The sequence below is a fragment of the Scylla paramamosain genome, unplaced genomic scaffold (assembly GCF_035594125.1).
Source record: "Scylla paramamosain isolate STU-SP2022 unplaced genomic scaffold, ASM3559412v1 Contig40, whole genome shotgun sequence".
In the NCBI taxonomy this organism is placed as follows: Eukaryota; Metazoa; Arthropoda; class Malacostraca; order Decapoda; family Portunidae; genus Scylla; species Scylla paramamosain.
Genome location: NW_026973705.1, coordinates 412,501 through 423,008, shown reverse-complemented (window position 1 = coordinate 423,008; position 10,508 = coordinate 412,501). Strand labels below are relative to the sequence as shown.

At 42.6% G+C, this 10,508-nt stretch overlaps 1 long non-coding RNA gene across 2 annotated transcripts; it reads left to right on the top strand.

Moving 5' to 3' along the window:
- Positions 1 to 5,284: 5,284 nt before the first annotated feature.
- Positions 5,285 to 10,369, top strand: LOC135098008 (uncharacterized). Of its 2 annotated transcripts, none has more exons than XR_010266428.1 (2): positions 5,285 to 6,408; positions 10,066 to 10,369. It is a non-coding gene; the product is annotated as an uncharacterized LOC135098008 (long non-coding RNA). The 2 variants fall into 2 exon arrangements; XR_010266429.1 differs by lacking the exon at positions 5,285 to 6,408 and adding an exon at positions 6,538 to 7,052.
- Positions 10,370 to 10,508: the final 139 nt, after the last annotated feature.

Here is a 10,508-nt window from a genome sequence, read left to right as displayed (position 1 = left end):
CTAAAATTTCACTTGCCGGGCAGAATGATGACTCTGGACAGGTGAAAGCTCTCGCTCGCTCTGCCTCAGGCTGTTGCTCTCTTCTCTCCTCTCCTATCTCCTCCTCTTCTCTCTTTTCCTCTCCTCTCTCCTCTCCTCTCCTTTCCTCTCCTCTCTCCTCTCTCCTCCTCTCCTCTCTTCTCTTTTCTCTCTTCTCCTCTTGTCTCTCCTCTCCTCTCCTCTCCTCTCCTTTCTCCTTTCTCCTCTCCTCTCTTCTCCTCTCCTCTCCTCTTCTCCTCTCCTCTTCTCTCCTCTCTCCTTTCTCCTCTCCTTTCCTCTCCTCTCTTCTCCTCCTCTCTTCTCCTCTCCTCTTCTCTCCTCTCTCCTTTCTCCTCTCCTCTCCTCTCCTCTCTTCTCCTCCTCTCTTCTCCTCTCCTCTTCTCTCCTCTCTCCTTTCTCCTCTCCTCTCCTCTCCTCCTCTCTTCTCCTCTCCTCCTCTCCTCTACTCTCCTCTCCTCTCCTTTCTCCTCTCTTCTTCTCTCCTTTCTCCTCTCCTTTCTCCTCTCTTCTCCTCTCTCTCCTCTCCTCTCTCCCCTCCTTACATCTCTCCTCTTTTCTCTCCTCTCTTCTTTTCTCTCCTCTCCTCTCCTCTTTTCTCTCCTCTTTTCTTTTCTCTCCTCTCCTCTCCTCTTCTCTTCTCTTCTCTTCTCTTCTCTTCTCTCTCATCTCCTCTCTCCTCTCATTTTCTCTCCTTTCCTCTTTTCTCTCCTTTCCTCTTTTCTCTCTTCTCTTTTCTTCCCTTTTCTTTTTTCCTCTCCTTTCCTTTCCTCTTATCTTCTCTCCTCTTATCTCTCCTCTCCTCTCTCATCTCCTCTCCTCATTTTTCTTCTTTCCTCATTTCTCTTCTCTCCTCTCCTCTCCTCTCCTCTCCTCTCCTCCCCTTTCCTCTTCTCTTATTTTTCTCCTCTTCTCTTCCTCTTCCTTGCCTTCCTATTAAATGACAATAGTTACTGCTTTCTCTTTTGCTTTTTCTGGCGTGTTTGATTCCGACACAGAGAGAAAGAAAGAGAGAAAGAGAGAGAGAGAGAGAGAGAGAGAGAGAGAGAGAGAGAGAGAGAGAGAGAGAGAGAGAGAGAGAGAGAGAGAGAGAGAGGTTTCTGGTGGGCGGAGCCATCATTCTCCAGCAAGTCAAATGTTGGCGTGCTTTTTGGAGTTTGTTAAGTTTGGTGTAATCACTTTCCTGTGGTGCAACATTTCACATCACCGTCTTGTCATTCATTACACTGTGTACTTTTGCATTTAGATTTTCGCCTTGTATTATGATGTCTATTTCTGTCCGCAATTGAAGGATTAAGGGTAGTGGATTAAGAAAGTAGTCTGGATTAAGGATATTAGATAAAGGAAGTGTCCGTATTAAGGATACTGAACTAAATAAATAGTCTGCATTAAGGATAGTACATTACGAAAAGTCTGCATTAAGGAGAGTGCATTAAATAAATGTTCTGGATGAAGGATGTCAGATGAAGGAAATATTGGGGATGAAGGATGCTGGACTAAATAAATAGTGTGCATTAAAGATACTGCATGAAATAATTGTGTGGATTAAGGATAGCAGACTAAGAGAATAGCCTGAATTAAGGAGAGAAGATTGAGAAAGCAGTGTTGATTAAGGACAGTGGATTAAGGACATTCCTTGGATGAAGGTCATTAACTTAAAGCAAAAACAAATAACATCTCTTACACGCAATGTATGTTTTTAATGCCATCAGTTAGTACGTGATTGAAACAGTTATATTACTGTGCTCACATATGGAGCAGTGCACCTAATAGATGTAGTTTGCCACCTGTCTAGCCATTGTGTTTAATCCTTGCTAATTATCTTCTTATAAATAATAACACCCAAATGTGATTATAATCATAATCTAATCCAAATCATACACAAAAAATAGTCATAATCAAAAACAGCAAAACTAAAGTAAATTATAATTTAATCACAATCAAAAACTATTCCAGACAATAATGAAAATAAAATTATAATTTTTTTTTTTACAATCATGCCCAAGTCTGATAAAGAAGCGCTAGGGGTGTTTACTGCCAAGAAAAATAAATAAAGAAAAAAATAACAAAACACTGAGATAGAATTAAGACAAAAAAAATTATCAGATAAATACAAAGGCTAGAAGAATATAAACAACAGAGAAGCTGAGACAAAAATCACAGCGTGAACAAACCATACCAATATTTACTGCTCTCAACAACAAAAAAAAAAAAAAAAAAAAAATCAATGAAACAAAACAAAAAGATCTTTGGAAAAAGAAACACCTTGGAGAAGCAGTAAAAAATAAGTGAAACGAAATAAAAGACTTAAAAAAAGTTTTTAAAGAAGCTGAGACAAAAACCGGTGGAAGGACTATTTACCGCTTTAAAAAAAAAAAAATAAATAAATAATTAAATTTATTAAAAACAAAACATAAAAATACTTGATGTCAAAATCACTTGGTGACAAGCCATCCCTTTCAAACAACAACAACAAAAAAAAATGAGACAAAAAAATTGTTTTAAAAATGTGGAGAGGTTGAAAATTGAGTGTGTGGGCAAGTCGTGTAAGTATTTACTGCCTTTAAAGTAGAAAAGTAAATAAAAAAGCCGTAAAGAAGACACTGAAGTAGCTGAGACAAAAATCTCGGTATGAACAAACCGAAGGAGTATTTACTGACAGAAAAAAAAAAAAAAAGAAAGAAAGAAAGAAAGAAAGAGTAAAGAAAGCAAGACAAAAGGTCGCTGTGACAAGCCGCGTGACTAGTTACTGTCTTCAAAGGAACAAATGAAACAAAACCTTAAAAAAAAAAAATGAAAAAGCAGAGACGAAAAAAGTAATGATTGTGTAAAGAAGCCGTTCCGGTGTATTATATTTAGACAAAAATAAAGAAAAGACACAAAAAGACACTGAAGAAGCTTACTCAAAAATCAGTGTGTGACAAGTCGTAGTGGTATTTTACTGCCTTGACGCGGCTGAATGTCAATCAGTCAATCAACCAACCAGCCAGCTAGTCAGTCAGTCAGTAGATAAATCAACCAGTCACTCTTTAAACCAGCCAATCAACATAGCAGTCAGCCAGTGAGTGAGTCAGCCAGCCAGCCAGTCAGCCAGTGAGTGAGTCAGTCAGCCATCAGAGGTCTTCCATAGGTTCACTGTCAGGGCGGCTGGACATTTTTCCTTGAGCGTGATGGTCGCCGGATTGTTTTTAATTAAGAGAGATCAAAGAGGTCGTGTACTTTGATGGCAGTTTTATTATATTAATCATCCACACTCCAGTACTGACCACTAATTACTGCCATCACACCATAGCTGGCCGATACACACTGGTGATTCATTATTATTATTGTTGTTATTATTATTATTATTATTATTGTTATTATTATTATTATTATTACTACTACTACTACTACTACTACTACCACCACCACTTTATACTATTACTACTACTAGTAACTACTGCTACTACTACTACTACTACCACCACCACTTTATACTATTACTACTACTAGTAACTACTGCTACTACTATCATTATTCTGAAGAATGAATGATAACAAATACTTTAACCTCGATTCACACACACACACACACACACACACACACACACACACACACACACACACACAAACTTAGCTCAGTGGTAACAAAAAAGAGGGAAGAAGAAGAAAAAATATTATGTTGATGATAATGATAAATACGTACATGAAAAGTTTCACGAACATGAAGACCTACCTGGCGTTGTGATAAATAGATGCATGTTGACAGGTAGTACTATTTTTCATAAGCATTTTGTAAATAACGACACCACCACTTTGGACAAGCGAGTGTTCAGTGGGAAGCTGTCACAGCGAAGCTCCCAGACTCAGCCAAAGATCAAATCCTTCAAGAGGCAAAGTTCGTGACTCACGCCCACACTTAAACAAACACGACTCTCACCAGAAATGGAAACACTCCAAGAATTATAAGCTAAACTTGTAAAAAACACACCAACGAATACCACTGTGGAAAAAGTGTTGGGCCTTCCAGAACAGCGTCAAGTTACTGAAGTGACCTCTTTCGTTATTGTTGTGACCTCCAGTGAATGTTAAAAATCAATGACCATGAGAGGCTTTGAGCGTTGCAGAAAAAAAAATTAACAAGACAAAACAAAAATGTTCGCATGAAATGAAAAAAAAAAATAAAATAAATAAATAAATTGTAATGAGCATTGTAGTGTTGTAGCAGCATATCAACTTTTTTTATGGGAAGAGTTTTGATAAAGGTGATGGCTCTGTTTGTTCTCCCTTCCCCGCCTCGCCTTCTGGTTTGGCTGAATGCTGCCCAGTAGTCCAACACTGGATTATATATGTATAGGCTAGCAATTCAAATAAAATACTTCACTGGTACAAAGAAATACATTTGTGCCTCAGGAAAGCATTGGAGAAAGCTGTAGTGACTCAAGCATCTCCACTGGTATATATCAGTGAAGAATTCCATGATTGCAGGACGTGTCATACTTGTAAGATGAGAAATAGAACAGGTATGTAGAGAACAAGCAGCTATATGGTATGTTGTAAGGAAAATGTACCTGTAAGATCAGAAATAGAACAGGGATGTAGGAAACAAATAATTATATGTGATAGATACAATAAAAACCCAAACTGAGTCACTTCATACAGGACCCACACGTGACAGAGACGTGACTCATTAAAACTTCAATACATGGACAATTAATGTACAACGTTTTCCTGCCTGTTGTTGTCCTGTCAATGATTATGTGATGATGATGATGATGATGATGATGATGATGGCGACAATGATGATGACGATAATGATGATGATGGTGGTGGTGGTGGTGGTTATCGGTCGCTGCACTGTCTCTTCGTATGGTCTCATTCTGTGATGTAGCTTTGAAAACACAGGATTGAATCAATCACTCCTGACAACAAAAAGGAACATTTGTCAGCACTCATCAGGGCGAATGAGTTCTGAGTTAATGAATTAATCTTGTTAACCGTATTGTCGCAATTTAGAGAACCAGTCTGGACCATCAATGTGCTGCAATGAGCTGAGTATTTTTCACTCGTACATTTGTTTTTCAACTCCCATCGCGTTAGTGGACGCAAAGTCAAATAACCTTTTAAAAATAAATCGTTTTCTTTTCTTTTTCTTAGTGAGGGAACACAAGGATTCCTGATTTATCATTTTATTGTCTACTGATACAAATACATTTTTCTTTCTCTGTATACTGAGTGGTCTTTCTTCCCTTTTCAGCTGAAGAGAACGGTGGGTCTTTACGTCAGGGAGAAGAAAGTCCGTCCTTCAATGTGTTGTCCCCCACGATGACTGCCATGCCCTTCTTTGACATCATAACATTTCTCAAGATGTGACAGACTTGGGGACACACACACACTCACACACACACACACACACACACACACACACACACACACACACACACTGCCCTCTCTAAGGGTTTGAAGAAGAGTGACGCTGCCTTGCTGTAGGCACAGGAAGATGCACAGCACGAGGAGGGGCCACCAGGGTCAAGGCCATGCTGGAGCAGGCGTGCCACTTCCGCCTCCTGTCGGAAAAGATTGATCTTCTGTGGTGTCTATTAAATGGTCCAGCCTTCCATACATTGCAGAGCGTTAAATCGGTTAGTTAAAGCTTAGGCGGATATGTGACATGTGTGAAACGAAGTAGCTCGTTTGATAAGAAACTGCCCGTTTAAAAGGATGCAGTATCTGACTCAAGCAATCACCATATTCCTCTGAAGCACACAAAAGCAGTTTTGTAAGATGTACTACTTCTCGTGAATTTACTTTTGACCACTACATACTTGCTATTTAAAGACTTGAACAACCATACGACCTAAACAAGATAACTGGTCTTCACACGCACTTGAGCTCGCTGTTTCTACTGGGCAGGGAGAGGCGGGAGCATAGTCACTTGGTACTGGAGCGGAAGGTAATCAGGTCGCATTGGCCTCAGGTCAGATGATCCTCAAGACAGATCGGCCTGAGTGTAAATAAGCCTCAGGACGTTTGGTTCTCGAAACACTTGGTACTCAAACCACTTGGTCTCTAAAATGTCTCAGAGTGATTGGTAATTAGGGAAAAGTGTACCAAGTGGGAGTCAAACGGTTAAACATCAATTATACAGCTTTGTGACTCGTCTCTGATCGCCGCCACACACACACACACACACAGACACACTCAGGCAGGTGAAGCGGGTGGAAGTGCATTGTTATTACCTCCATGCGCCACGGTATCCATAGCGCCCCTCCAAGCCTTGCCCCTCCAAGCCTTGCCCCTAGACTCGGGTGTGTAGGAGGAAGAGGAGGAGGAGGGGCAAGGAGGAGTATGGGTACCATTCGCCCCAGTACCAAGTGACTGCAAACCAAGAGAGGTGAGCCTGGCAGTAGTGGTTGTCATAGCTAAACTTCTACTGTTTCTCCTCGCACTGTAAATTTAGGGACACATTTCTGGCAGGCGTCCACGGTGCCACCAAGGATGCCAAGGGTGCTGCCTGGATGGGTTCATCACTTTGGCTGGCATGCCTGTCACCTCTCCAAGGTTGCCACGAAAAGTAAAACGTGTTTTACGGATCATCGTTACATTCCAGCGCCTCTTAATTGCCTACGAAATGTTTACTTAACCTCTACACGCCAAGAAATGAGACTTCAGTTCATAATCGTGCATGAGGAGAATAATATTTTGAAATCCGCGCCATGACGTCACAGCAGAGACATCCTGCGCGCGCAGGCCAGTGTGTGTGCGGCGGTATGTTTGCTTTGTGTGTCGTGTCAATGGTATGTGAACTTCTGACGTTTTATTAGTTATTTTCCCAACCATGGTGCGTGACATGGTGGCGGGAGGTGTAATGGTGCACGGCGCGATGGTGAGACATGGTGGTAATGGTGCAGAGCGATGAAATGCTGGCGGTGGCAGGGAGGCGTAGGCGTGGCGGCAGGACGGTGTAGTGATGATGACTTCCTTGGCAAGTACAGTACGAACCACTCTTGCCCGGCTATCAGCGACGACCTCTGCGTGGTGAGTGTACACTGTGTGTGTGTGTGTGTGTGTGTGTTTTATACAGGATGACCCAAAATCTGGACACATCAATATTATTACTTTTTTTTTTTTCTTTTCATATCTTGACTATGAGTGTCAAAAGAAGAACCAATTGACTTGCTAGTATTGAGTGGACACGAGGAGTGATCATAATACAGGCAGACATTATCGAACAAGAATGAATGAAAGAGAATGATTAAAAGATACATTTTCCGTGTGTCCAGACTATTGGCTCACTGAACATGTAATCGTTTTAGACACACAACACAGAAGAAAGGGAATGATTCAAACAAATACTGTTGTGTTATATCCATTGCAAGGAAGAGGAGCGAGGATAATATGCCAAATGTTTTCTGAGTGGCAGGGTGGAGGAGGCCTTGTGTAGTTGTAAGTGTTCCTAGACCACTCCACTCGCAAGCCCCAGACCACCTGTTGTGGAGGTGACGGGAGTGGCAGCTGATGTGGGCTTGGATTTCTGGCTCACTAAATTATTCCCTTCACAAGTGTTTCTACTACCATCCAGGCAGCTTGTTTTATGCGCCTCAAAGTGTTCATAACATTACAAACATAACATAACAGAGAGAGAGAGAGAGAGAGAGAGAGAGAGCGGCCCATCACTAACGCACGCTTACCATAGCAAAGGCCAGTGTTTCTCAGAGTGCGTGCCGCGGCGTCCTTGGGTGTCACAGACAGTGCCCAGGGGTGCCATACCATTATCATGAATTTTGTCATTGCTAGATCGTCGCAACGTACATTTTTATCAAACCGTCTGCAGAAGTCGGCACAAAATTCTCATTGTAAATAGGAACTTGTTTTAATAATTTTGGTCAGCTGATGCCGTTTTAATTTTGCCAGTGTTACGATTTTGCCGCTAGATCTGGCTTAGACCAATGTTTGATGTTCTTTTCAGGGTAGAGTAGTCTGATGTGGTACAATGAAAAAAAAAATGTGGAAATAATAAGCAAAGCAAGAAAAAAAATCAAACTTAGCATAGCCTAATTTAATATAACGAGGAAAATATGTAAAAAAAAAAAAAAAAAGGAAGCAAATAGACTCACATAGAGATACAAAAAGGGAGGGAAAAATGTACAAAGAGCAAGCTGCAGGAATCAGCGTGCGTGAGACTCATTATATTGAATTCCGGTTGTCGTATTTAATGTGTATTGTTTCCCAAGTTATAAAGCCACTTGATTTCATACACGGCTTCACACACACACACACACACACACACACACACACACACACACACACACACACACTTAAAAGGTCGCAGGGTGTGAAATCCGCTTGCCTGGCGTTGAATGGAAGTGAATAAAGAAGTTCACTGGGGTGGCTATTTATCACTGATTGTGTACTGCTTGTGTACATCTCTCTCTCTCTCTCTCTCTCTCTCTCTCTCTCTCTCTCTCTCTCTCTCTCTCTCTCTCTCTCTCTCTCTCTCTCTCTCTCTCTGTTTTCTTTGAGAACAGTATGAAAGAAAAAATTATGAATTTTGTAATCAATAACTATTTCCTTCCATCAGAGTTTTCAAAATACTTCTTTTTCATAGTCATCCCTTGTAAACGTTAAGAGGATGTGTGTGTGCTCGTGTTGCACAACATAGCGCGGTGTATTCAGTGGCAACAGTTTTGCATTCATAGAAATGAAGAAACAGAAGGGAAGGAAAAACATTTTAGGGTCTCGAAACAAACAATTTTCTCGATGATTTACTTAAAACTCGTGGTGTACTCGTACTTGTAGAGAACGCACTGGAGTTCCCGACGAGAAGAACCGCGGTGGAAGTTCTGACGAAGGGAGGAGGGCGTCGGTAATTTCCAAGCAGTACAGGATGTGTTAAGCCCCTATTACACGTATCCGGTTTCCTACGGCCCCGTCGGTCGCAACGCTAGCATATGCTCAAACCGGAGCGTGTGGTAGCAAATCGGCCGTATGAACGCTCACCCACGGCCGGCCGGATGAACTTTCGCCAGTACTAAAGTTGGCCGTATGGCCGTCGTACGTCAGGACTGAGGACGTAGCGTGTAATTGCTCACCGTATGGTACGACATCAGTCTGAAAAGAGTTCCAAATATGTGTCGTGATCCATTGGCATGTAGTTAAACCAGTCATCTTTTTCTAGTGCTAGTTCCTTCATTAAGTTAACATGAGAGTATTTTTGTCGTTTACGCAGCCATTGTTTGGATCAAATCTTCCTTTTTCTTGTTTTCACCTTCAAGTAGCACGCTAGAGCAATAGGAACGAGATTGTCGTCGAGAGAAGACATGTCACTCCTCCACCACAAACAGTGCCACACTGATCCACTTGCCTCCACCGTTCAAATACGTGTGATAGCTCTAGCCGTAGGCCAGAATTTTCCTACGGCGCCGTAGGCCAGGTTGGCCGTAGGAAACCGGATACGTGTAATAGGGGCCTTAGATTGGCCGCAGTGGGTTTGGACTCAAGGCGAAACGGAAACCGGTGCTTCTTGTGTTGGGGAGAGAGGAAGCCGCAGCGGGGAGTGTGTGGGCGAGGGCTTCCCCTACTGGTGTCCGTTACAGCTGCACTGCATCGTGGCTTTCCCCTCGCTGTCAAGGAGAAAATCCAAGTCTGGGAGTTGAGAAAGTGAGGGAAGTGGAAAGAAAGAGGCGATGCAGTATTTTTCAAGGAGCACACAGCCACGCCTCTCCAGCCCTCGCCTTGCTTTGCTTTGCTTTACCACGCCTTCCCTCACTCCCTCACTTCCTTGATTCATTACGAAACTCTTCCACACCATTCCTCCATCATTCACGAATCTTTATCGTACCACAGCATCCTCTCGTCTCCAGCCATCTCATGCTACCATTGACATTCGTGAAAGAAAACCAACAATTATGAAAGGATTGCGTAGAAATGTGCAGCCTATGTGCAATACATGCATCATAAGCAAACGCCTTTCATTATTGGCTAAGCAGAAGACCCCTTGGTACATGCTGTAGAGAAGATTAAAGATATGTTCCTGAAACGTTGCTTCCAGCCGGGGTTGGTGGCGCGGCCCTGTAATCCGGCGACGCGGAGGCTTGGCCCAGTGGACGGCTTGAGGCGAGGGTGGCTGCTGCGGGACTCCCCATGTTGAGTGGGCGTCCGCACTAAGCTCGGCATCAATATGGCCGCCCCTGGGGAGCCGGGGGCGTCCAGGTTGCCTAAGGAGGTGTGAACCAGGCCAGGGGGGAAACCCAGCAGCCAAAAGCACCCGTGTGGAGCAGCAGTGGGATCGCGCCCGTGAGTGGGCGGCGCGCAGTAGCCTTGCCAACACAGGCGAACCTGGTACTTTTATTTTATTCTTCTCATTTTCGTCTACCATTGTGTAAGAAGACATCTGTTAAGACATAACAACAGCTACTTGTATGTCCACGCATTATTCACCCTTATTCACCATCTGCTGTGGAGTTTATTTTTTTTATCGTTACTTCAAAGTAT